This window comes from Rhinoraja longicauda, chromosome 8 (assembly GCF_053455715.1).
Source record: "Rhinoraja longicauda isolate Sanriku21f chromosome 8, sRhiLon1.1, whole genome shotgun sequence".
NCBI lineage: Eukaryota > Metazoa > Chordata > Chondrichthyes > Rajiformes > Arhynchobatidae > Rhinoraja > Rhinoraja longicauda.
Window position 1 is genome coordinate 66,023,183 of NC_135960.1, and position 27,748 is coordinate 66,050,930.

Genomic DNA, 27,748 nt, shown 5'->3' on the forward strand with positions numbered 1-27,748 from the left:
CCCAATCAGTTTTTTGAAAGTTGAAACGCTGTCTTAGATGAACTCTGAGGTAGCACAGCAGCAGTAATGCCAATGATGAGTGGTCTGTGTTGTGAGTGTGGTATTGTCTCTAAGACTAATTTTTTTGCTTTGACGTGTTAATCGATCACTTGTAAAGGCCAAGTCTGCATTATAGCCTTTCTTCCATCGGCAGCTATTGAAGGAAGGAGGAAGGTTAGCATCATGAATCAGGTCAAGATGATGTGCTTCTGCCCAACCCTCTACAAGATTACCATTCTCGTTGGTTTCTTTATAGCCCCATGTGATGCTGTGGCTGTTGAGATCCACAATGATACCATTCATGTGTTGGTAACTGAAAGTTTGTGGTTCTTCAAAGGCAAATGTAGAGCTTGGTGGTTTGTAAACATCTCTGTGGTAAAAAGGTAGCAAAGAAGATGATGCCTTCACCAATTAGACAATAGACAATTTGGCAGGAGGAGGCCATTCGGCCCTTCAAGCCAGCACCGCCATTCAATGTGATCATGGCTAATCATTCTCAATCAGTACCCCGTTCCTGCCTTCTCCCCATACCCCCTGACTCCGCTATCCTTAAGAGCTCTATCTAGCTCTCTCTTGAATGTATTCAGAGAATTTGCCTCCACTGCCCTCTGAGGCAGAGAATTCCACAGATAGGCAGAGAATTCCACAGATTAGCTGTGGTATTCACTGATCAATGTCCCAGGGCAAGGAAATTCTGTGTGACAAATAAATGATTCGGCAAAGTGCATAGTGACACAAACACCGTGCCCAGTTTAGTTTATTATTGTCACGTGTGCCGAGCTACAGTGAAAAGCTTTTTTGTTGCGTGCTATCCAATCAGCGAGAAGACTACATGATTGCAATCAGGCCGTCCGCAATGATCAGGCCGTCCGCAATGATCAGGCCGTCCGCAATGATCAGGCCGTCCGCAATGATCAGGCCGTCCGCAATGATCAGGCCGTCCGCAATGATCAGGCCGTCCGCAATGATCAGGCCGTCCGCAATGATCAGGCCGTCCGCAATGATCAGGCCGTCCGCAATGATCAGGCCGTCCGCAATGATCAGGCCGTCCGCAATGATCAGGCCGTCCGCAATGATCATGCCGTCCGCAATGATCAGGCCGTCCGCAATGATCAGGCCGTCCGCAATGATCAGGCCGTCCGCAATGATCAGGCCGTCCGCAATGATCAGGCCGTCCGCAATGATCAGGCCGTCCGCAATGATCAGGCCGTCCGCAATGATCAGGCCGTCCGCAATGATCAGGCCGTCCGCAATGATCAGGCCGTCCGCAATGATCAGGCCGTCCGCAATGATCAGGCCGTCCGCAATGATCAGGCCGTCCGCAATGATCAGGCCGTCCGCAATGATCAGGCCGTCCGCAATGATCAGGCCGTCCGCAATGTACAGATACAGGATGAAGGCTAGAATATTTTGTGCAAGATAAAGTCCAGTGAAGTCTGATTAAAGGTAGTCCAAGCGTCTCCAATGAGGCAGATGGTAGGTCAGGACTGCTCTTTAGTTGGTGATAGGATGGTTCAGTTGCCTGACAACAGCTGGGTAGAAACTGACCCAGAATCTGGAGGTTTGTATTTTCAGACTTCTGTACCTCGCCTTATGGGAGAGTGGAGAAGAGGGAGTGAGACTGGCCCTTGGTTATGCTGGTGGCCTTGTCGAGGCAGTGTGAAATGTAGATGGAGTCAATGGAAGGAAGGCTGGTTTGCATAATGGTCTGGGCTACGCCCACAACTCTGCATCTTCCTGCAGTCTTGGATGGAGCTCTTCCCAAACCATGCTGTGATGCATCCCGACAAGATTCTCTCTACGGCGCCTCTGTCGAAGTTGGGGACATGCTGAATCTCATGTCTTCTTAGGAAGTAGAGGCCTTGGTGTGCTTCCTTGGCCGTTGCTTTGATTTGGCTGGCCCAGGCCAGGTGGCTGGTGATATTTACTCCTAGGAACTTGAAGCTTTCAAACATCTCCATTGTCGATGTATACCTGGGCACAAACTTTGCTTCCTGAAGTTGATCACAATCTCCTTTGTATTGCTGACATTGAGGGAAAGGTTGTTGTCTTGGTACCAGGTTACAAGGTTCTCAATCTCCTACCTCTACTCCATCACATCATTATTTAATTTTCAGCCCACTACGATGGTGTCATTTGAATTTGTAAATTGGGTTCTATTGGTGCTTGGCTGCAATGGTGAGTGTACAAGGAGTAAAGAAGGGGGCTGAAAACTTTTCGATTTAGATTTAGAGATACAGCGCAGAAACAGGCCCTTCGGTCCACCGGGTCCGCGCCACCCAGCGATCCCCACACACACTAACACTATCCTACACCCACTTGGGACAATTTTTACATTTGCCCAGCCAATTAACCTACAAACCTGTACGTCTATGGAGTGTGGGAGGAAACCAAAGATCTCGGAGAAAACCCACGCAGGTCACGGGGAGAACGTACAAACTCCGTACAGAGGGTGCCCGTAGTCAGGATCGAACCTGAGTCTCCAGCGCTGCATTCGCCGTAAGGCAGCAACTCTACCGCTGCGCCACCGTGCTGCAGTATAGCACCAGTGTTGAGGATTATCGTAGAGGATGATTTGTCACCTACCCTCACTGATCGGGGTCTGTTGGTTAGGAAGTTGAGGATCCATTTGCAGGGGTGAGCATTGACTCCACGTCCCATGAGTTTAGTGATAAGCTTGGGTAGGATAATGGTATCGAAAGCAGAGCTGTAGTCTACAATAGAAGTCTAATGTTAGTGTTTCTTTTATCCAGGTGTTTCAGGAACGAGTGTAGGGCCAATGAGATGCATCAGCCGTGGACCTGTTGTGGTTGCAGGTGAACAGCAGTGGACCAAGGCTGCTTGATTTGCTGCATTTAGTGTGTTCCATAAACAGCCTCTCAATGCACTTCATGATGGTGGATGTCAACGCCACAGGATGTTAAGTTGTGATGAGACCTTGCTTTTCTTAGGCACTGGGATGATAGTGGACTTCTTGAAGCAGGCGAGTACCGGAGTAGGGTGATTAAAGATGTTCATGAACACTCCCGCTGGTTGGTCCACTCAGTTCCTAAAGATGTAGCTAGGGGCACCAGTTGGGCAGTCCGGACCAGTTGGCTTCGATGGGTTCACCCTCAGGAAGGCCGATCAAACTTCTGCAACAGTGACCTTGGGAAAAGACGCACTCGCGTCTGAAGGGATGGAGTCATTGCCTTGCAGGGGCCATCCTGATGGGATGTAATTGGCCTGTTCGAGGTAAGCATAAAATGCACTGTTCATCAGGTATGGCCGCACTATCACCATGTCTGACTCTGCTTTGCAGCCAGTTACAGTATTTAGGCCTTGCCACAATCTGTGGGTAGCTGGATGATTTCCGGGGATTCGGCTCTGTCCTGGTATTGTCTCTTGGCATTCTTGATGGCTCTGCGAAGATCATAACGAGCTTTTTTGTACCGCTCGGGATTGTTTGACTTTCATGCAGTGGACCTGGCATTCAACTGGGAATGGACCTCGTGGGTTTTGGTTGGGAAGCACTTGCTTTGTGTTTTTTCAGCTGGCATTCCTCTTGCCACTTATTGATGGAGTCAGTCAGGGCACTGGCGAACTCATCCAGGTTGGTTGCAGAATTCCTGAATTACCAGTCCACTGGCTCAAAGCATTTGCTGAGGATGTCATCCGTGTTCGTTGACCAGCATTGAACAACTCTCGGTCCTGGACCTTCCTGCTTCAGTTTTTGTTTCGTAGGCAGGGAGTAGAAGCACAATTGGGGGATCAGAATTCCCAAAATGTGGCAGAGAAATGGAGCGATAGCCATTTTTTTATGGATGTGTAGCAGTGGCCGAGGGTGTTCTGGCCTCTGTTGGGGTAAGAGACATGCTGATAGTACTGTGGTAGTACATCCCTAGGTTGACTTAATTGAAGTCCCTGGCTACAATGGCCAGGGCTTTGGGGTGCTTTGTCTTGAGTACAGTTCACTCAGAGCAATCATGACGTCCCATGGGGAGGGATGTAAAATATGGAAATAATGTGGAATATGCAAATATGGAAATAAATAATGCATAGGAAGGAACTGGTTTACACTGAAGATAGACACAAAATGCTGGGGTAACTCAACGGGACAGGCAGCATCTCTAGATAGAAGGAAAGGGTGATGTTTCAGGTCGAGACCCTTCTTCAGAACACTCAACCCGAAATGTCACCCTTTCCTTCTATTCAGAGATGCTGCCTGTCCTGTTGAGTTACTCCAGCATTTTGTGTCTATCTTCGATGGAAATAATTAAGACTGCAAGCCACTTAACAATTTTGGGCATTTGTGGAATCTGCGTTCCAGGTCTAGGCTAGTCCATGGATTTGCCTCTGACTGCATTGTTAAACTTAGAAGGTCCAAAGGCAGCCAAGATGAAGGATAGCCATTAAAACATTACAACTCCACGACGTAGTGCGGCTTATTATGTTTTAACCAGGAAGAGATGTTCTACAGATGTATGCTCCATATAATGTGATAAAGTAATATTTGTACTAGTGAGGAGGTTATCATAGAGGGGGAGCTGTGAGAGACAGTCTCACAGAAATCCTGTCAAAGAGAAATTGTCACAGAGGGAGCAGTGAGTGAGAGTCGTGTAGAACACCTGTCAGAGAGAGGAGGTTATCACAGAGGGAGCGGTGAGAGAGTCGTGTAGAACACCTGTCAGAGAGAGGAGGTTATCACAGAGCGAGCAGTGAGAGAGGGGCTTGCAGAACTCTCAGCAGAGAGAGGAGATCATCATCAGGGAGAGTGGATCAAGAGGTCCATCCCAGAAGAAAACTTTCTGGCTAAATACATTGATGTCCATTGAGTGGACATTGCCTAGACTCAGTGTGTCCAGGTTGGCAGCAGTATCCTTTTTAAAGCCAACGATAGCAATTGAGGTAGACCCAAAATGTTGGAGTAACTCAACGGGTCAGGCAGAATCTCTGGAGAAAAGGAATAGATGACATTTCGGGTCAGAACCATTCGCCTCAGCTGCACTGCAACCATTCATAAAGAAGAAGGCATGGAATGAATTTATTGACATCAAACTTATTCCCAATCTCGTTGTACCCCTGTACAATGACAATAAAGATATATTGTATTGTATTGTGGACACGAGTAAACCAAGATTTAAAATGCACGGCAAATTCCTCTATGTTGATGGGACAGCGACCTTCACTGCCTCCTCCCTCCCCCCCCCCCCCCCCCCCCACCCCCCATCAATTGCCTGGCAAGTGCTTTACTATTCTTAAAGTATAGGGTTGCCGTGTGCCTATTTTTGGCCTCAGAATTAAATCAATCAATAGTCAATAGTCATTTATTTGTCACATACACATAAATGTGTAGTGAAATGAAAAATTACCCGCTGTTCAACAATAAGACCAATAAGAATAATCAATAAAAATGCAATAACACATACAATCACAAACTAACACCAAACAAAAGAAACAAAAGAAACATCCATCACAGTGTCTCCTCCAGTCCCTCCTCACTGTGATGGAAGGCCAGAATGTCTTTTTCTCTTCCCCTGCCGTCTTCTCCCGCGGTCAGGCTGTTGAAGTTGCCACGTCGGGGCGGTCGGGGCTCCTGACATTGAAGCCCCCACCGGGCGGAGAAATCCGTTGCCCTTCCTGGCCGCATGGATGCCCACGGCAGTCCGACTACCCTTCCTTTGTTATTTAAGTTAATTAAAAGCACCGCCATCTTATAAAGAATTCTTGCGGTCATAGTCTGGGCGCCAGAGGTTTTGTTCCCAAAGAGGATCTCTGCCTCACTGACTAATTGGTCAAGAGAGACCCTATCCCTATCTAAAATCTGGCAATATCTGCCCAGGAAGTATTATTGTCCTGTGGTTCCTCATCAATACTGTCTTTGCTACTGTACTTATTCTCTCACTGTCTCACCAATCCTGTGTGAGTGCAGAGCCACTCAAATACTGTTATTAAAATCACTTCAACTATCATTAATAAAACTATTCTTAAAACTTTCCCTGAAATGACCGAACTCCACCGTGTGCCTCGTGTCTGACATTTTTTAGTTTAGTGTTGTGGGTCTGGACGCAGCAGGAATCAGGCAAGACGCCAGGTAAGGATTAACATTAACTTTAATGTAGCATCAGAACATCCATTCTCTTCAGTTTCCCGCACAAGTAAACTCTAGCCCCTTCAGGCAAATCCCGTAGCTCCAGACCCCTCCCCAGCCCTGTCCACTCAGTGCTGAGGGGGATGACCCAGGGAGTGGCCTAATCCCCGGGCACCGCCACATTAGTTTAGTTTAGAGATACAGCACGTAAACAGCCCCTTTGGCAGACCGAGTCCGCGCCGACCAGCGATCCCCACACACTAGCACTATCCTACACACACTGGGGACAAGATACAATTATACCAAGCCAATTAACCGACAAATCTGTATGTCTTTGGAGTGTGGGTAGAAACCAGAGAAAACCCATTTAGGTCACGGGTAGAACATAAAAACTCCGTACGGACGAGCACCCATAGACAGGATCAAACCCGGGCCTCTGGCGCGGTAAGGCAGCAACTCCAGGATTGCCACATCACTCTTATCCTCCATAACCCAACCCCTCTGTACCCGAGCTGACCCCTGTACCTATCTCAGCCAGTGGAGGAAACCTTGCAATCCTGGGAGCTGAAGATCTAAAGGGTAAAATTAAGTTGTCCCGGGATGTGTGTGTGGCCAGGGTACGAGCCAACCCAGTTGGGCCTGGGCAGGCATGCCCTGCAAGGATTGCATTTATAGTTGCGGTCCTTGTGAAACCCCAACCGGGAACGTTTTTCCCTGGTGAATCTCCCATCCAGGAGTAGAAAATAGGTGCAGGAGGAGGCCATTTGGCCCTTCGTGCCAGCACCACCATTCAATGTCATCATGGCTGATCATCCACAATCAATAACCCGTGCCTGCCTTCTCCCCATATCCCTTGATTCCACTAGCCCCTCGAGCTCTATCTAACTCTCTTTTAAATTCATCCAGTGAATTGGCCTCCACTGCCTTCTGTGGCAGAGAAATTCCACAAATTCATAACTCTCTGGGTGAAAACGTTTTTTCTCACCTCAGATTTAAATGGCCTCCCCTTTATTCTTAAGACTGTGGCCCCTGGTTCTGGTTCCCCCAACATTGGGAAAAATTTTCCTGCATCTAGCTTGTCCAGTACTTTTATAATTTTATACGTCTCTATAAGATCCCCTCATCCTTCTAAATTCCAGTGAATACAAGCCCAGTCTTTCCAATCTTTCCTCTTATGACCTTCCTGCCATCCCGGGGATTAATCTCGTGAACCTACTACGCTGTACTGCCTCAGTGTAGTCGACTCTACACGATAACCGACTACAACCATTTTCCTTGATGGGGGCTGTTCCCTGCTGTACCCAAGTGCGCCATGGAAGGTTCCATTGGCCTACGGCAGTAGTCGCCGTGGTTTCCAGGGCGCACAACATGGAGGTGGAACTTGCACGCTTACAAAGTTTAGATCACCGTGACTTGCGAGAAAGTGAAAAAAGCAATAACTTGTCACGCGCCCAAGTAGAGAAGTCAGCTAAGTGGCTAAGATAACGGTCTCCGTATCACATGCATAATTGTTGAGGGTAGTGTAGAGGATGTTGTGTGCAGAACTTCAGTAGGGCATCTGACAAGATTCCTCATTGTGGTTTGACAAAGAAGGTTATGGGATCTACGAAGGGCGGCACAGTGGTGCAGCGGTAGAGTTGCTGCTTTGCAGCGAATGCAGCGCCGGGGACCCGGGTTCGATCCTGACTACGGATGCTGTCTGTACGGAGTTTGTACGTTCTCCCCGTGACCTGCTTGTGTTTTCTCCGAGATCTTCTGTTTCCTCCCACACTCCAAAGACGTACATGTATGTAGGTTAATTGGCTTGGTAAATGTAAAAATTGTCCCTAGTGGGCATAGGATAGTGTTAATGTGCAGGGATCACTGGTCGTGTGGACCTGGTGGGCTGAAGGGCCTGTTTCCGCACTGTATCTCTAAACTAAACTAAACTTGGTAGCTTGGATTCAGAACTGGCTTACCTATGGAAGGCAGAGAATATTTGTGGAAAGTGCTATCCTGGATGAAGCTCTGTGATCGATGGTGTTCCACAGGAATCAATACATGGACAACTGTTGTTCGTGATATAAACATAGCACAAAAAGTAAGGAAATTTGTGTTTGGTAGATTATTTCTTGGCTGTAACAATGCTTCTTGGCAATAAATCTTATACCGTTGGAAAGCCTGTTTATTTCCCTTTTAAATGGTGCCACATTTGTAAGGAACATGCATTTGTGGGATGAGCAGCAGAGCTGAGTATGTGGGTTGCGCCCATGAAAAATCTGCCAAATCTTCTCTGCCAATGCCAAACAGCTTATTCTGCCATTGACTCTTGTTCGGTGTTGTTTGGTGGATTGGATGATTGAAGTCTGAAGAAACAAGACATATTGGCAATTTAACAATTTATTCATTTAATAAACAGGAGCCTCAGTAGCGTGTGGAAAAACCATACACAGCCACAACAGCCTGGCACCTCCTCCTCATGCTGGTCACCAGCCTGGTCACACACTGTTGTGGGATGGCATCCCATTCTTCAACCAGCATTTGTCGCAAGTCGGCCAACGTGGTTGTGTTGGTCACTCTGGCACGAACAGCACGCCCAAGCTGATCCCACAAGTGTTCAATGGGGTTGAGGTCAGGACTGCTGGCAGGCCATTCCATCCTCTCCACTCCCAAATTCTGGAGGTAGTCTCTGAGAAACCCTGCTCTGTGGGGGCGAGCATTGTCATCTTGGAGGATAGAGTTCGGTCCCAGACTGTGGAGATATGGGATTGCCACTGGTTGCAGAATTTGTAGTTAACTAGCTAGCGGTTTCACAATTTAGCCTTTAGCTAGCCTTTGGGCTTAACAGGCAAGATAGTTGAAGTAACCCCCGTTTACAGTATGTTAGGATATTTTCTCTCACTTTGTTTGGGAGAGTGGGGATGGGGGGAGGGAAAGTCCGAGTTTTGTGTGTGTTTTTGTGTTGGTGGTCTTCCTGTTTTTTTGTTTGAGGCAAATTATTATGTCGCTGCTTATGTAATACAATTTACACCTTCTGATGGTACCTGGGGATGATGATGTGCGTGGGAGGGTTACCATGGTGAGCTGGAATGTCCGTGGCATGGGCCACCCAATTAAACGAGCTAAGGTGTTTTCACATCTTAGGTCTTTATCTGCCGACCTTGTGTTCCTCCAAGAAACTCACATTAGAACATTGGGGCAGAGACAGTTGCGCTGCAGATGGGCAGATCAGATATTTCAATCCACATTTTCTAGCAAAGCCCGCGGGGTGGCAATTATGGTTAAGAAAAACATAGATTTCAGACATATTTCTACAGTAAGTGACCCGAATGGTCGATTTCTCATAGTAACTGGGTACCTTTACTCTGTTCATGTAACACTGCTTAACATTTATGGTCCGAATATTGATGATGCAGCTTTCTTTCGCAAAATCTTTGATAAGCTACCTGACCTTTCTAATACGAATGTGATTGTTGCAGGGGACCATAACACAATCCTTGACTGGCACCTGGATAGGTCATCAAATAAAATGTGTAGCCCTTCGAATGCATCCACGGTTTTGAAAAATCTCATCTCCTCCACCAATTTAGTTGACATTTGGAGGATACAGCATCCCACAGACAGAGAATACTCTTTTTTTTTCTAAAATGCACAATTCATACTCTCGTATCGATTATTTTTTATTAGACTCGAAACTCATACCTAATGTAATAAATACCAAATATCATAACATTTTGATCTCAGATCACGCTCCAACCTCAATTATCTTTGACTTTAAGCTGTCTAAACGATGTGCTAAATGGCGACTACGCCTTTCCTTGCTTAATGATGGAACTTTCTGTAAATACATGTCTGAAAAAATTACAGAATATTTGGAGACCAATGACACTTCTGATGTCTCGGACTCCACCTTGTGGGAAGCTTTCAAGGCAGTTATGAGGGGTCATATTATTTCGTATGAAGCGTCTTTAAAGAAATCCAGAGAGAGACGTCTACAAGAAATTGATTCGGAGCTTTCTCCAATGGAGACGTTGTATCGGAGCACAAACAACCCCCAAACGCTGCAAAACATGCTCAGTCTTAAATATGAGTATAACACGATTCTAACAAATCAAGTCAGTGACCAGCTACTGCGACTGAAACAGCGATATTTTGAATTAGGGGACAAACCGCATACATTGTTAGCCCGTCAGCTTAGAGGGCAACAAGCAAGTAGGGCCATACATATAATAAAATCAGGCAAGGGTGTTGCTTTAACCGATCCAAAATTAATAAATGAACGCTTTGAGGAGTATTATCAAGAGCTGTATAAATCCAAAGCTAACGGTGATATCAATGCATGGTTAAAAAAGTTGGACATACCAAAATTAGATAGTGCCTCTTGTGAGGCCTTAAACTCAGAACCCTCCTCTGTAGAAATCAAGGATGCAATTAGGTCGTTGCAAAACGGCAAGAGCCCTGGGCCAGACGGTTTTGGAGTCGAATTTTATAAGAAGTTTGCTGACCAGGTAACTCCGATTCTGCACAGGATGCTCTCCCACTCAATCGAGTTGAAAAAGCTCCCACCGTCATTGTACAATGCTAATATTTCTCTCTTATTGAAACAAGACAGGGATGAAACCAATCCCTCCTCACACCGACCAATTTCTATGCTTAATTTGGATTTCAAGATTTTTACTAAAATAATGGCGACTAGACTAAATAAGTGTATAGAATCCATTATCCATACGGATCAGACCGGGTTCATCCCCAATAGGTTCTCTTTCTTTAATGTTAGAAGAGTAATGAACATTATGTATCACAAATTCGATAGTTCTTCCAAACAAGCCATTCTGTGTTTAGACGCAGAAAAAGCTTTCGATCAGGTTGAGTGGGGATATTTACTCAGAGTGCTGGAAGAGTTTGGTCTTGGAGCCTCTTTTATTTCCTGGGTACGTCTTATATATGCTCATCCCACCGCTTCCATACTCACAAACCAGGATAGGTCACCCCCTTTTGCCCTTCAGAGGGGTACGCGACAGGGCTGCCCCCTCTCGCCGCTCCTCTTTGCGTTAGCCATTGAGCCGCTGGCAATCGGCATAAGAGGGCATGCGCTTATAAAACCGATAATACTGGGTGGGGTGGAACATAAGATTTCGCTTTATGCGGATGATATTGCCATCTTTGTATCTGACCCTGAACATTCTGTTCCTTACCTATTCCAGCTTATTAATTCCTTTGGCGAGGTCTCAGGTTACACTATAAACTGGCAGAAGAGTGAACTTATATCGATAACAGCAGAATTAGACCCTGTATTCTTAGCCAACATGCAGTTTAAAACAAATCCGGATAGTATAAAATATCTGGGCATTAAAATATCTAAAAACCCCAAGACCCTTTTTAAAATTAACTTTACCGAAAGGTTGAACAAGCTAAAGGAGAACATAGAGAAATGGAGAACGTTGCCTATTTCCTTGATTGGCCGCGTGAACGCAGTAAAGATGGTCTCCCTGCCGAGATTTCTGTATTTATTTCAGAATGTTCCTGTTTTTATCCCCAAATCCTACTTTAAGTTAATCGATTCTATCATTATGCCATTTATTTGGGGATATAAAGCACACAGGATCTCAAAAGCTTATCTTCAAAAAACGAGGGAACATGGGGGACTGGGGTTACCGTGCTTTTTATATTACTATTGGACGGCCAATGTTAGAGTCATGGTATACTGGCAGTATGCATATGAACGGGGAGTTGGATATGACCTGCCACCTTGGCTGGCGATTGAAAAAAGCTTAACCCCAAAAACTTCTCTCCCTGCTCTCCTTTTTTCATTACCCAGATCTCTCACCTCTCTTAGAGAGGATCACTTCACTCTGTCCAATGCTCAGAGAATATGGCACCAAATTAGGAAAGCTTGTGAGCTTCCGAATACGTCAATGCACGCCCCAATCTGGCATAACCACACTTTCCCCCCATCATTTACAGACACAGCATTCAAAGAATGGAGCTGTAAAGGGATAGTTACAATAAAAGATCTTTACATAAATAGACACTTTGCATCATTTGATCAGCTACAATCCAAGTTCTCATTGCCCAAAACTCAATTCTTCAGGTACTTACAGCTGAGAAATTATGTTCGACAAAACAATTCGCTTTTTGAGTCCCTGCCCGAAGACGACTTGTTGTCCAAAATTTTGCTGGGTCCCCCGGAAGCAAAGAACCTAATCTCATCGTTTGTAGGTATCTTTTTAAACAAACTAGATAAATCTACTTTAAAAATAAAACAAACCTGGGAAGAAGACCTTAACATTGAAATTGATGACGATGTCTGGAAGGAAGTACTGAAAAGTATAAAATCCTGTTCTATTAATTCTAGGCTACAACTGATTCAATTCAAGGTTATACACAGATTACACTACTCTAAGGTTAAGCTGCATAAAATCTTTCCTGATCTCTCACCTTTGTGTAATAGATGCAAGACCGCTGAGGGTACACTCGCTCACCACTTTTGGACCAGTCCAAAACTTCACAACTTTTGGTGTCTTTTATTTCAATGGTACTCCACTGTTTTAAACGTCACTTTAACTCCGGACCCTGAAACTGCTCTATTCGGGTATTCCACAACGCTTGAGAAGCTAGACCATAATGCTCGCACAATCTTGGTTTATGGTATGGTAATTGCCAACAGATGTATTTTGAAACGATGGAAATCAGACTCTGCTCCTCAGTTTGAGACTTGGTTAAGAGAATTAATGGGCATATTACACGTAGAGAGGTTGAGATATGAATTGTCTGGCAACCCTCAAAAGTTCTTCAACATATGGAACCCAGTGCTGCAGCATATTAAGGACAAGTAAAACTATCCCCTCAATGCCACACGCTTTTGTACCTTCTTTGAATCCAGCAGTGAAAATACTGAAATATTTGACTTGTGAAAATGACCTTGCCTCATGTTTTTGTGCTTTTGTCTTTTTTTGTTACATTGTAGTTATGTTTTTTTAAAATGTATTTTTATTTATTTATTTGTTTGTTTTTGTTTGTTTGTTTTCATGATTATGTAGGGAAGGGGAGGGATGGGGTTTACTGTTGTTGTTATATGCATTGTAATCAATTATAAAATAAAAAAAATTAAGAAAGAATCTCATCTCGATATCTCTCTGCGTTGAGATTGCCTCCAATGATGACAAGCCTCGTTTTTCCAGTGAGGGAGATGCCGCCCCACACCGTCACACTGCCTCCACCAAAAGATGTTACTCTATCGGTGCAGCAATCAGCATAGCGTTCTCCGCGTCTTCTCCACACTTTGACCCTATGATCCAACAGCCGTAGGCAGAATCTAGACTCGTCGCTGAACATAACGTTCCTCCACATGTTCAGGTTCCAGTGCACGTGTTGCCGACACCAGCGCAAATGGGCCTGACGGTGAAGGGCAGTCATGGCAGGCCTCCTGGCAGCCCTATGAGACCGAAGATTGGCTGCGTGCAGTCTGTTCCGAATTGTCTGGGCAGAGAGCCGTCGGCCATATCGCCCTGCAAACCTTGACTGCAAATCTGTAGAAGACAGCCTACGGTTCCTAAGTGCTGACAGGGTGAGGAAACGGTCTTCTTCGGGTGTCATCTTCTTGGGACGCCCACTTCGCGGCCTGTCTCTGACATCCCCCGTTATATGGAACTTGGCCTTCACTTTGGAGATGGTACTAGGGCTCACTCCAAATAATGCTGCAATTTGGTTTTGCGGAACACCAGCTTGAAGTTGCCCTATCGCACGGGCCCTATCCAGATCAGTCAAACGTGGCATGCCGATTCTTGGAGCAGACACCTACTGACCACTGTAGCAGGGCCCATGCTCACAGATGCTGCCAATCAGGTGCCAATCAGGCACCTGATTGTCAGCACCTGGGGGACCAGAAGCTCAAAACAAGAGTCAATAGCAACGGCAGAATAAGCTGTTTGGCATTGGCAGAGAAGATTTGGCAAATTTTTCATGGGCGCAACCCTTATACTCGGCTCTGCTGCTCATCCCACAAATGCATGTTCCTTACAAATGTGGCACCATTTAAAAGGGAAATAAACAGGCTTTCCAACGGTATAAGATTTATTGCCAAGAAGCATTGTTACAACAAAGAAATAATCTACCAAACACAAATTTCCTCACTTTTTGTGCTATGTTTATATCCTTGGACCAAAATACAGATGGGTTGGTTAGTAAGTTTGCAGGCAACGCAAAAATTGGTGGCATTGTGGTCAGCAAAGAGGCTGTCAAAGGATACAGCAGGAAAACGATCAGTTGCACGTGTGAGTGGAGAAATGGAAAATTGAGTTTTATTTGGGCAAGTGTGCGTTGTTGCGAATGTAAGGGGAAAATATTCAATTAATGGCACGACCCTTGACGACATTGATATGTGGAGGGAACTTTGGGACCAGCTCCCTGAAAGAAAGCGTATGGTATGGGCATTGAGTAGAAGAGTCAGGAAGTCATGTGGTTTTTTTGGTCAAGATCGCAAGGTGTGCGGGCTTTAATACATTTAATGCATCTCTCTAATTTCTGTTGAGTAGATCATGGCAGACTGCCCCATTGATCTTTTGATGTATCTGTAAAAATACCCTGGCTCTCCTGTGATTTGGGGTTTCAGTATCAATAATTAGGAATGGCAGTACGTTTCACAGTCTCGTTCTAAGATGGCTTAGCTTGGGCATGAAGTCAAACTGTTATCATGAGTGCAGTTGTTTGAATTATTGTTACAATTATATAATGCCATTGAGGGCGTGCAGCGTAGGTTTACTAGGTTAATTCCCGGAATGGCGGGACTGTCATATGTTGAAAGACTGGAGCGACTAGGCTTGTATACACTGGAATTTAGATAGGATGAGAGGGGATCTTATCGAAACGTATAAGATTATTAAGGGGTTGGACACATTAGAGGCAGGAAACATGTTCCCAATGTTGGGGGAGTCCAGAACCAGGGGCCACAGTTTAAGAATAAGGGGTAGAACAGAGATAAGAAAAACTTTTTCAGTCAGAGAGTTGTGAATCTGTGGAATTCTCTGCCTCAGAGGGCAGTGGAGGCCAATTCTCTGAATACATTCAAGAGAGAGCTAGATAGAGCTCTTAAGGATAGCGGAGTCAGGGGGTATGGGGAGAAGGCAGGAACGGGGTACTGATTGAAAATTATCAGCCATGATCACATTGAGTGGCGGTACTGGCTCGAAGGGCCAAATGGCCTACTCCTGCACCTATTGTCTATTGTCTATTGACCTCTGACTTGTCAATTTGATTGTGTTTCTATTGCCCATTAGCCAGCTTTTAGGGCACTCTATTCCATTTCAGGAATATACCTGCACTGATAAACCATGGTATGCAGCATTGACTTGTTTCGTAGCTCCTCCAACACTTCCTGCAGTCTCAGAAAATAACACAAACATTGCCATATGGAAGGGCAGAAACAAAAACAGAACCAGTCATGCAAACATAAGCCCTTTTTTCAGCAACAAAAACATCCTTTAAATCTTATTTAATAAGATTGTGTAATAAAGCAGCGGATTGAAACTCAATCATTTTTGAGGCGTAAGTAGTTACATCTTTGGACGCTGGGAATATAGGTCTTAAAATGTTTGTATAATGTATACCATTTTAGGGCAACTTTGACTACTAATGGATATCCAATTTTAGACTCGAGTGGTAACAACTGTGAAAGTGCAGATCAAGATACCTTGTATTTTTTAATTAAAGGTGAACTCTGTTATTTTGCGGTACTGTGCCAGATCAAAATTAGCAGGACTGCTGATGTAACAGCGAGTTAGTGTTGTGCAGGATCTACAAAGATTTTCTGATGCGTCATGCAATTAGCATAAATTACCAAGTTGTTACAGACCAAATTGTTTTTTGAACGTGGCCCAATTCATCTCTCTTGTCTGCAAATATCCAGTTAAACTATGTCCTCCATTATTATAGATCTGTGCTACTGATATGTTGCTATATAAATGAGCATGACATGAACGTAAGTGATTTGTATATTGTTTGCAATGTTATTTGCGATTTCACACTGAAATTATAATATTTTTCTGTTGCTAAAATCTGCTATCGTAAAATAAATATATTTAAATTTTAAACACAAACGTGTTACTCATCTTTTCTCTTTTAGGAGTGCACAATGCTAAATTTAAAGCACTTTATTATTTAAAAATTAAAGTACTTAAATTATCGTAGATTTTGATTTTACAGTGATTTGGACAAATGCTTGGGTTATAAATGTTAGTAAATGACCATAATAAAGGAAAGACTTTTCATGCATTTAAGCCATTTGCATTGATCTCTGGGCATTCCTGGGGACATAGCATTATTTTTGCATTTGATGTAAGTCACTATTATTTTACTGGCAAACAGACCAACTATTAGTGACAGCCAATGAAGAAAAGCAAAACGACTTGTTCAGGAATGCTTTAAAGGATGTATTAACCAGCACAGTTCCTCGATCTTGTTCAAGTCGTGCAAGGGAACTTGTTTTAAAAATGCACAAATGTAGGTGGCTGGTGTTTCTGTTTATTATCTTATTCAAAAGATAGCATCACCGACAATATAATTTCATATTTGAGACCATGAGGGCACCGGTGGCAGCAGTGGTAGATTGCTGCCGCACAGCTCCAGAGACCCGGATTCGATGCCAACTACGGATGCTGTCTGTATGGAGTTTGTACGTTCGCCCCGTGACCTGCGTGGGTTTTCTGCGGAAGTTCCGGTTACCTCCTACACTCCAAAGATGTGCGGGTTTGTAGGTTAATTGGCTTTGTAAATTGTCCCCAGTGTGTGTAGGATAATATTAGTGCGCGGAGATCGCTGGTCAGCGCGGAGTCGGTGGGCCAAAGGGCCTGTTTCTACGCTGTATCTCTAAACTAAACTAGATTTGAGATCAAGAGGACTCCGAGAGCAACAACGACAGAGGAACAGGTACAACAGTACAAAGACAGGAACTGTATTCAGATTTCATTTGGGTTACTTTTCATTTGTAACTGGAAGTGGGGTGCAGAAGGTAAACGCACACTGATCGTCACTAATTGTCAGTGAGAGGGGACCATTGTGGCTCAATGGGATGCTTGCTGTGATGAAACTCAACACGCACAAAGGTGAGGAGTAATTCCAAGCCAGTATAATGTGTGACCTGGAAGTGGTACATTACCCAATAAATTACTGCCCTTGCCTATCTAAGTGGTAAAGCATCAAGCTCTTTTGACTGGAGTTGCTACCATCCGCTTCATAAATGGTGCACATTGAAACAATATTGAAATGAGTGTTCGGGGCAATGGATGGAGGGAGCAATCAAGTGAGATTGTTTTCTCCTAAATAAGAAACCTTTTCAATAAGGCAGGTAGGAAATGTTCTCATAACATGAAGCTGATTCACCAAGGCAAGCAGGGAAGGTTCTTTAATGTGTAGGAAAGAACTGCAGATGATGGTTTATTTACACTGTTGATAGACACAAAATGCTGGAGGATCTCAGGCAACATCTCTGGAGAGAAGGAATGGGTGATGTTTCGGGTCGAGACTCTTCAGTCTGAATAGAGGAATAGATTGGGGAGATGCACAGAGTCTCCTGCTCAGAGTAGGGGAATCGAGGACTAGAAGACATGGGCTTAAGGTGAAGGGGAAAAGATTTAATAGGAATCTGAGGAGCACATTTTTCACACAAAGGATGGTGGCTGTATAGAACGAGCTGCCAGAGGAGGTAGTTGAAGCTTAGACTATTGCAATGCTTCAGAAACAGTTAGACAGGTACATGGATAGGACTGGTTTGGAGGGATATGGGCCAAGTGCAGGCAGGTGGGATTAGTGTAGTTGGGACCTGTTGGTCGGTGTGGGCAAGTTGGGCCGAAGGGCCTGTCTCCATGCTGTATAACTCTGTAACTCTATGACACGAAGCGTCACCCATTCCTTCTCTCCAGAGATGCTGCTTGTCCCACGGGCTAAGTTACTCTAGCATGAAGTGAGTCAACGTTCTCCACTGAGAAACAAGTGGATAAAACATTAGTCATCAACCTTCACTTGTAATGGACTGAAACTATTAGTGTATTGTTACTTCCAGTTTAAAAGATAAGGAACATGAGTAGGCATTGGTCAGCTGAGCACACAAAACCGATTCTCCTTTCAATGGATCGTGGTTAACATGACCTTCTCGATTCCCTTGTTGACCAAAAAAACTCAATGACTTGATGATTCATCTCCCTGTGCTTAATGTCACAGTGTCAGGGGGACTCCAAAGGTTCTCAGCTCTTTGAGACAATAAACACTTTCTCTTTGCATCTTAAAGAGTTAACCCTTTATCCTGAGATCATGCCCACTAGTTCTAGGTTTTCCCACTAGGAGAAAAATTGTGACAACATATTGGAAAGAAAGTCTGGTGACACTGACTTTCAAGGCTCCAGGATACATGACGTTGTTTCGCTGTCTGTATAACTCATTATCATCTAGCCCATAACCAACAATGCACCATTGTGGGCTCCACTTTTTCTTGATCATTGTTATTTTTTGTATATCTTTCATTCATTTGCTCTATATCTCTCTATAATCACCATCTATATCTCTTGTTCCCCTGACTCTCAGTCTGAAGAAGGGTCTCGACCCGAAACGTCACCTATTCCTTTTCTTCAGAGATGCTGCCTGACAGGCTGTTACTCCAGATTTTTGTGTCTATCTCCCAGTTATTATGTTCATTGATAATTTGCCGCAATCCCGAATCAATGGTCCTCACCCTTTGGGCTTGGAGCTCTCATGGAGAGTAGAAGTCTTCAAGCCAATCTGTTGGCACTTGATATGTGTTATACACAGCCCAACTTGCCCTGCATAGTGCTGTCAAACAGCATACCCTGCACATTTGATAACACTCTAGCAAAGTGCAAGCATGTACATGAAATCTATAGGAAGACTGAACCCGGAGAGGTGAAGCCTTGCTTGATATTAGCTGTGTGAAGGCTGGGGAATTCATGTTCCATCAGCCTCCATCTAGTAACATGCTATTTCTCTTGGCTGCGGACATCATCTTGCTGGTGATGTTCTTCACCTCCTCTGATCTCCAGCCTGACTGTCCCAGTCATCTGCACCATCCCCAGGCTGTACCATGGTCCGGTTCTGGCTAATGGTTACTCAATCTGTTGATACCAAACAGCATGGTCTGATGCAGAATGTGCTCAATCCATGTTGCCATAATTCACTCCTAAAGATTGCAACTCTCAGATTCCTGGTCCTCTTCTTCCCCATCATGTCCCCACCCAAAACCTGAAGCAAATGCTGAAATACTAGTTACATTCAGGAAGAATCAATATAGGCAGAGCACTGGGCGATAATCCATCCCACAACAGCTCAGTTGCCTTTGAGACTATGATTTGAAAACGTTCCAAGCCCTGGTTTTGTGTGCTCTGTGTTGGGTACATGCTACTTACTTTGGCAGGGCACTCATGAAATCATCATTACCCATGGATTGAGATTATTCCAGCATGTGCTTCGTACATTAGGTGGGCATGCATGATTTGTACAGAATCATGCAAATCAATGCTGCATGTAAGCTTGAGGCAATTTATAATGTTGCAATTGAGATTTATAATCTAAATTGCACTCACATGGGCCCTGTGATGCCAAAAACTCAGTTTAGGCCGACAGATTTCTTGGCTAGTCACTTGTCCTGTGATACCCAACAAAAGGTCTTTAATATGGCCCAGATATATTTATGAGATTTGAAAAGTGATAAAATTCGTAAACACATTTAAAATATATAAGGGAAGAAATTACATACATTCGGAACAGTACACCATGTCCTCAACTGATTTCACAACTAATGGGTTATCTGTTTTTATGGTATTCAAGGCAGTATTGTTGATGGGATTTAACTGAAATAATAGTAACAAGATCCGAAAGGAGACTTGAAACTATATATTTTTTTAGTTGAAGCCTATAAACTAACATAAACTAAACACTGCAGAGATACTACAGTCTGAAGAAGGGTCTCGACCCGAAACGTCACCCATTCCTTCTCTCTAGAGATGCTGCCTGTCCCGCTGAGTTACTCCAGCTTTTTGTAAATCTCTTCGGTTTAAACCAGCATCTGCAGTTCCTTCCCACATAATTATATTAAACTGCAGTTCATTGACTGGTTTATTCAAGTGCTGAATTCACCGAGAGTTAGCTCGATACACCTTCCTGCCAAAATACAGTTGCAGTGAAATCCAAAATATATTGATTATTTTGTTTGTAGATTTGTTTACCCGGCTAGGATAAAACGTGCTGTTCAGACCTGTTGTAACTTGCAGTAAAGAACATTATTCAAGAACTCAATTAACTCAAACAATGTGTGAATAAAATGTAATAGAGAATCAGAGCCAAGTTAGATCTTAAGATTAAATCACACTAATGCTCCAATTACATGCTCGCTCAGCACTTCCATTAGTGTATAGCTGCTATGAGAGAATAATAATTGTATCATGAAGTAAAAACCTGTCACATACTTGATAATAAAGATAAATTTGGTCTGTGAGGGAGGTGAAAGGAAAATTTAATATTCTATGTACTTAGAAGGCGGGATCATTAAATACTTAGTCATATGTTTCAACTGTTGAGGTTGAAAAAGTCTGAAGAAGGGTCTCGACCCGAAACGTCACCCATTCCTTCTCTCCAGAGATGCTGCCTGACCCACTTAGTTACTCCAGCATTTTGCGTCCATCTAAGGTTCTGAACAAGTGTTTTGCACAGTCTCCAGGTGTGAGTAGTATTTTAATTAAAGGTCTCTCCTGCTGAATCATAAGCCAAATATTCAAACAGTAACATATTTGTAGGCTGTTTATTGCATTTTCAAAAATAATTTTATTCAAGACTATGTTCTTCTTCTACTGAATTAGGTTTTCTTTTTGTTATGGTATATTTGTTTAAAGAAGAAAGAAAGTTGAGTTGAAGGTGCATCCAAACACGAGGGTAAATTGATTGAAGGGGTAGATATCAAAGCTCTGTGTACCAAAGCCAACCGCATGGCCTCAATGATAATTAAATGAGGATATTTTTTAGTGTCGAGATACAGTGCGGAAACAGGCCCTTCACCCCAGCGAGTCCATGCCGACCAGCAATCCCTGCACACTAACACAATCTGACGCACACTAAGGACAATTTACAATTTTACCAAGCCAATTAACCTACAAACTGGTATGTCTTTGGAACGTGGAAGGACGCCAGAGCACCTGGAGAAAACCCACGCAGGTCACGGGGAGAACGTAAAAACTCTGGTCAGACGGCACCCATGGTCAGGATCGAACCCGGGTCTCTGGTGCTGTAAGGCAGCAACTCTACCACTGCACCACCGTGCCACACCATTGTGATTGCAGACCAGATTATTAAAATGTCATTTGTCTCTGCATGGCAGAATTTTCTGCTGTTGATAATATCCTTAAATTTAGTGACCAAATGCACAAAGGATATAGAACGGGCTATATCCAATTGCATTACCAGCTCGCGTTACATCAACGAGCCACAGGCAGCCCAAGAGAACTAGCCTTATAAGTTACAAAGAAGACTTTCCCATTAAGAATTTCCTTCACTCTAAGAACAATTTCAGCAGAAGATTGAGTTAAAATGTATTGCTACGAAGAGTCATGTTTCTTGGATGAGGAGAGACATTTGATTGGAAGAGTTTTATAAGGAGTGATGTCATAAATTTCAGCCTGGCAGGAGGTGATTTACAGCACAGAAAGAGGCAATCTTTCCCATACTGGATTTCCCACCTCTTTGCTATTGTTTAATGTTAATGTATGACAGTAATCAAGCTGGTAACTGGCATTGTGAACTCAAGTAGTGGCTTGCCTTGCAAGGTTCACTTCATGAGGTATGGATTCAGAGACTGACAGAGGCATGTAGCACGGCCTATGGTCCATCAAGTCCAAGTTGGCCATCAAACACGTATTTTGTTCATTTAATCTATCATACAGTCATAAAGCTTGGAAACAGGCCCTTCAGCCCAACTTGCCCACAACGACTGACATATTCCAGCTTCACCAGTCCCACCTGCCTATATTTGGCCCATATCCCTCTAAACCTGTCCTATCCATGTACCTGTAATCCCATTTTATTTCCCCCACATTCTCACCAACTCCCCCCACCCTCCAATTGTACTACTCTCTTACACGCCAGGGGACAAATTACGGTGGCCAATTTACTTACCAAAACACACATCCCTGCGAGGTGCAAGGAAACTGAGGCGTAGCCGAGGAAGCCCACATGGTCACAGGGCAAAGGTCCACACAGCCATCCTGAGAGGTGGGATTGGACTGAGTTGTTGGTGCTGTGAGGCGGCAGCTCCACTAACTAGCTGCTCCTGATTGCCTGACTGACTGCCTGCCTGACTGCCTGGTGTCCAGCTGCTGAGTCTCTGCGTTGTAGTGCAGAGAAGCCCAAGTGTAGGAAGTGTCAACTAATGGCATCAAATGAGGAAACTGCCACCAAGACTCAGTCTGAAGAAGGGCCACCCATTCCTTCTCTCCAGAGATGCTGCTTGAGTTACTCCAGCTTTTTGTGTCACGTTTCCCTGTTTTGTGGGGCTTGTTCACGCCTTTCACGGCTCAGAGACATCAATGCCACAGAAACCATCTCCACTGTATGTTTCATTTTTTTTTTTTTTCCTAATCAGATGTGCAGCACTTTGGTCAACGTGGGTTGTTTTTAAATGTGCTATACAAATAAAATTGACTTGACTTGACTTGACTCCAGGTCTGGTCATGAAGGAGCACTTGGGCCCCAATGACAGGTGAGGTCACGCTGCCTCCAATGTTCTGCAATGAAGGGGATGGATGAATGAATGAATGAGAGAGGGGGTAGGAAGGAGGGAGGGAGAGGGGGCAAGAAGGAGGGAGGGAGAGAGGGGGTAGGAAGGAGGGAGGGGAGAGAGAGGGGGTAGGAAGGAGGGAGGGAGAGAGGGGCAAGAAGGAGGGAGGGAGAGAGGGGGTAGGAAGGAGGGAGGGAGAGAGAGGGGGTAGGAAGGAATGAATGAATGAATGAATGAATGAATGAATGAATGAATGAATGAATGAATGAAATGGGAGCGCCAATTAACGTGTGGGTGGGAGGAAACAGATCTCGGAGAAAACCCACGCAGGTCACGGGGAGAGCGTACAAACTCCGTCCAGGCAGCATCTGTAGCTGGGATCGAACCCGGGTCCCCGCCGCTGCAAGTGCTGGAAGGCGGCAACTCCACCGCTGCGCTGCCCGCAGAGGGATCAATATTGGGCAGAATGAGCACGCTGCGAATTTTAAACCCGGTGAAACATACAAACATAAGGTAGGAACCGTGATTGATCGGGATTTGCTGCTCAGCGACGGTGCGGTGCATTGAGCAGTTCCTGAGGCTGGGAAAATGTTAGTATGATACTACTAGACCAAGTGGACCCGTTGGGCCCAAACCTCTCCTGCATTGGTGCACTACCCTCCCCCTCCCCCCATCCCCCCCTTCCTACCCCCTCTCTCTCCCTCCCTCTGTCCTACCCCCCTCTCTCCCTCCCTCCTTCCTACCCCCTCTCTCTCCCTCCCTCCTTCCGTCCTACCCCCTCTCTCTCCCTCCCCCTCCGTCCTACCCCCCCTCTCCCTCCCCCCCTTCCTACCCCCTCTCTCCCTCCCCCTCCTTCCTACCCCTTCTCCCTCCCTCCGTCCTATCCCCTCCCTCCCTCCTTCCTACCCCCTCTCTCTCCCCCTCCTTTACCCCCTCTCTCTCCCTCCCTCCTTCCTACCCCCCTCTCTCTCCCTCCCCCTGCATCCTACCCCTCTCTCCCTCCCCCTCCTTCCTACCCTCTCTCCCTCCCTCCTTCCTACCCCCTCTCTCCCTCCCTCCTTCCGTCCTACCCCCTCTCTCTCCCTCCCCCTCCTTCCCACCCCCTCTCTCTCCTCCCCCCCTCCTTCCTACCCTCTCTCCCTCTTCCTTCCTACCCCCTCTCTCTCCCTCCCCCTCTTTCCTACCCCCTCTCTCTCCCTCCCTCCGTCCTACCCCCTCTCTCTCCCTCCCCCTCTTTCCTACCCCCTCTCTCTCCCTCCCTCCGTCCTACCCCCTCTCTCTCCCTCCCCCTTCTTCCTACCCTCTCTCCCTCCCTCCTTCCTACCCCCTCTCCCCCTCCCCTCCTTCCTACCCCCTCTCTCTCCCTCCCCCTCCTTCCCACCCCCTCTCTCTCCCTCCTTCCTCCCCCTCTCTCTCCCTCCCTCCTGCCCCCTCTCTCTCCCTCCCTCCTACCTACCGCCTCTCTCTCCCTCCCTCCTACCCCCTATCTCTCCCTCCTTCTTGCCCCCTCTCCCTCCCTCCTTCCTACCCCCTCTCTCTCCCTCCCTCCTTCCTACCCCCTCTCTCCCTCCCTCCTTCCTACCCTCTCTCTCCCTCCCTCCTTCCTACCCCCTCTCTCTCCCTCCCTCTGTCCTACCCCCCCTCTCTCCCTCCGTCCTACCCCCCTCTCTCTCCCTCCCTCCTTCCTACCCTCTCTCTCCCTCCCTCCTTCCTACCCCCTCTCTCTCCCTCCCTCCTTCCTACCCCCTCTCTCTCCCTCCCTCCTTCCTACCCCCTCCCCCTCCCCCACCCCCCACTCCATCCCCCTCAACTCCCCTTTACCCTCCCTCCCAACCTAGGAGATAGATTTAAACTTTAAAATGTGAAACTTCTTCCATTAGCACCAAAGGGAGGACGGTAAGGTGGGCCTAAAATTGGCACCCTGTCATGTACTGTTTTGGCTGTAGTTCAGGAACAAAGAAACGAGAGTTTTAGTACATAGATGTCATTTGAAGATTCCTTCACTGACTTTGACTTTTGCATCTGAGCTCATGAAAGTCTTTGCACACGATATACATGCACGTCGTTGGTGCTTGACTCCTGCATGGAGCCAAGGTGTGTGGTTCTATGGGCCCCTTGAGTATGTGGCTGGAGAGACTCCTGGTCTTTGCAGAGGCAACACGTGGTCCTGTGCTCCACCTCCTTCCCGGGGCTCCAGTGGAGTGCCCAGTAGGTAGTGTACATGCGGCTCATGAGCTCAATGATAGCCCCTCTATACTCACCCACAGAATGACAACCAGGACCCTACTCTCGCACCTGAGTACTGTACTTCCCCATGAGAGGAATGGGCCAGCATTAACTGGATCTGGCCACTATGATATGATATTTTCCTAATGATGTGACAAGTCAAAGAACTATGTAGTTATAATATAAGAAAATAACTGCAGGTGCTGGTACAAATGGAAGGTATTTATTCACAAAATGCTGGAGTAACTCAGCAGGTCAGGCAGCATCTCAGGAGAGAAAGAATGGGTGACGTTTCGGGTCGAGACCCTTCTTCAGACTATGTAGTTAGAACTGGTTATATGCTTAAAATATGTTTAGGAACAGGCAGTGAAAAGTTGACATATTACATGGAAGATAGACACAGAGTGCTGGAGTAACTCAACGGGTCAGGCAGCATCTCTGGAGAAAAAGGATGGGTGACGGTTTGGGTCGGTCCGAAGATTGGTCCCGACCCGAAACATCACCCATCCTTTTTCTCCCTCCTCAGTTACTCCAGCACGTTGTGTCTATCTTCGGTGTAAACGAGCACCTGCAGTTCCTTTCTGCACATATTACGTGGAATGGTTGGATTAATCGTGCACGTTGTCTCCGCTCCCATTTTTCAAAGGCTGTCAAAATTTGCACCCTTCTGGTTGCAGAAAATGACAGTTCCCCTCTGAATTTTGCACAACATTCCAAATACAGGCGCCTTGAAATCTACAGACTGTTTGCCAACATCTTTGACACAGTGAGCTCCACATGAGTCATTACAGTTGAATCCAATCAAGCTTGGTTGCTGATATTAGCATCAGTATTCCGTTTTTGTCACAGCTAGGATAGTCATTTGGAAATAGATTGTTTTTCACTGGCTTTATTCAGAAGTATTCAAAGTACTAAAACCTAATTCTGATCTCAGCTGCCAAATTGCAACCATATTTCATGGGCCTATTCCATAACGTCACTGCTCAAATATTCCCTTTGGAGAAGTCATGTTCTAAAGTCCATTAGTAATTAATGACTGAGAGAGTTTCCTCTCGATCCTTAACTGTTTGTAAATTCCCAGCATCTGCCCTGCAGGAGAACGACAAATGGAAACAATTTGTCCTGAACATTTTTGTCCCATCCTTTCACAATTATAAATATTTACATCTAATGGTTATTCAGTATGCTCTTTAAGAACAAGCACAGCACTAGATTTACAACTTGTTTCCGCATTCTAGGTATCACCTAGAAATTTCATCCACTCTTTCGTGGAGTATCACCATATCATATATATACACAGCCGGAAACAGGCCTTTTCGGCCCACCAAGTCCGTGCCGCCCAGCGATCCCCGTACACTAACACTATCCTACACCCACTAGGGACAATTTTTTTACATTTACCCAGCCAATTAACCTACATACCTGTACGTCTTTGGAGTATATTGTTCCACGTCATACATTCCCAGTCACCCAATGTATCTGTCATGTAGTCATGGAGTCAGCGAGCACGAAAACAGATCTTTTGGCCCAATTCATCCATGCTGACTAGGTTTCATAGCTGAGATAGTTCCATTTGCCTGTGTTTGCCCCCATCTATATGCTAAAACTCTTGTTTGTTTGTTCCTGAACTACAGTCAAAACGGTACGCGACAGCGCGACAATTTTAGGCCCACCTTACTCACCGTCGTCTCTTTGGTGCTAAAGGAAGAAGTTTCATTGAAATCGGTGTTACATTTTTAAAGTTATTCACATTTTAAAGTTTAAATCTATCTCCTAGGGAGGGAGGGAGGGAGGGAGGGGGGTAGAGGGAGGGAGGAATGATAAGGGGGGTTGAGGGGATGAAGTGGAGGGGAGGGGGAGGGAATGGGGGGGAGGGAGGAATGAGGGAGGGGAGGGCAGAGGGGGGAGTTGAAGGTGCTGCACCAATGCAGGAGAGGAGTGGGCCCAACGGGTCCACTTGGTCTATATTATTCTAAATCTTTCTTATCCATATACCCGTCTAAATATATTTCAAATGTTGCCATTGGATCCACCTCTACAGCTTTCTCTGGTAGTTTGTTCAAAAACCACACAAACCTGCATGAAGTAATTGCCCCAACAATCAAGTTGTCCCTTGTCAATAGTCAATATCAATAGTGATTAACATCTCTTGATTAATCCAACCATTCCATGCAAAGGAACTGCAGATGCTGGTCTCTGAAATCCTTCCGCAATCACCTTAAACCTGTGTCCTCTTGTTCTGGATTCCCCTACCATGGTGAAAAGGCTTTCACCCGATCTATGCCACTCACGGTTTGTTTTCACCTCTGTAAGGTCGCCCCTCAGCCTCTTGACTTTCTGCTCCAGCTTCTCCTTACACCTCAAGTCCTTGAGTTCTGGTGAAATCCTGGTGATTCTTTTCTGCACATTTCAAGATTAATGCCATTCTTCCCATTGCAGGATGATCCGATGTGCACAGGACAATCCAAATGTAGTCTCCCAATGTCTTGTTTACCTGTAGCATGACATACTCATTGCCCATACCAATGAACACAAGCATGCCAAACTCCCCCTTCACCAGGCTTGTAAACCTTTGGCATGACGATACCATTATCAATGAAGACAAGCATGTCAAACTTCTTCACCATGCTGCCATGTAGTCATAGAAAGATAGAAAATAGGTATAG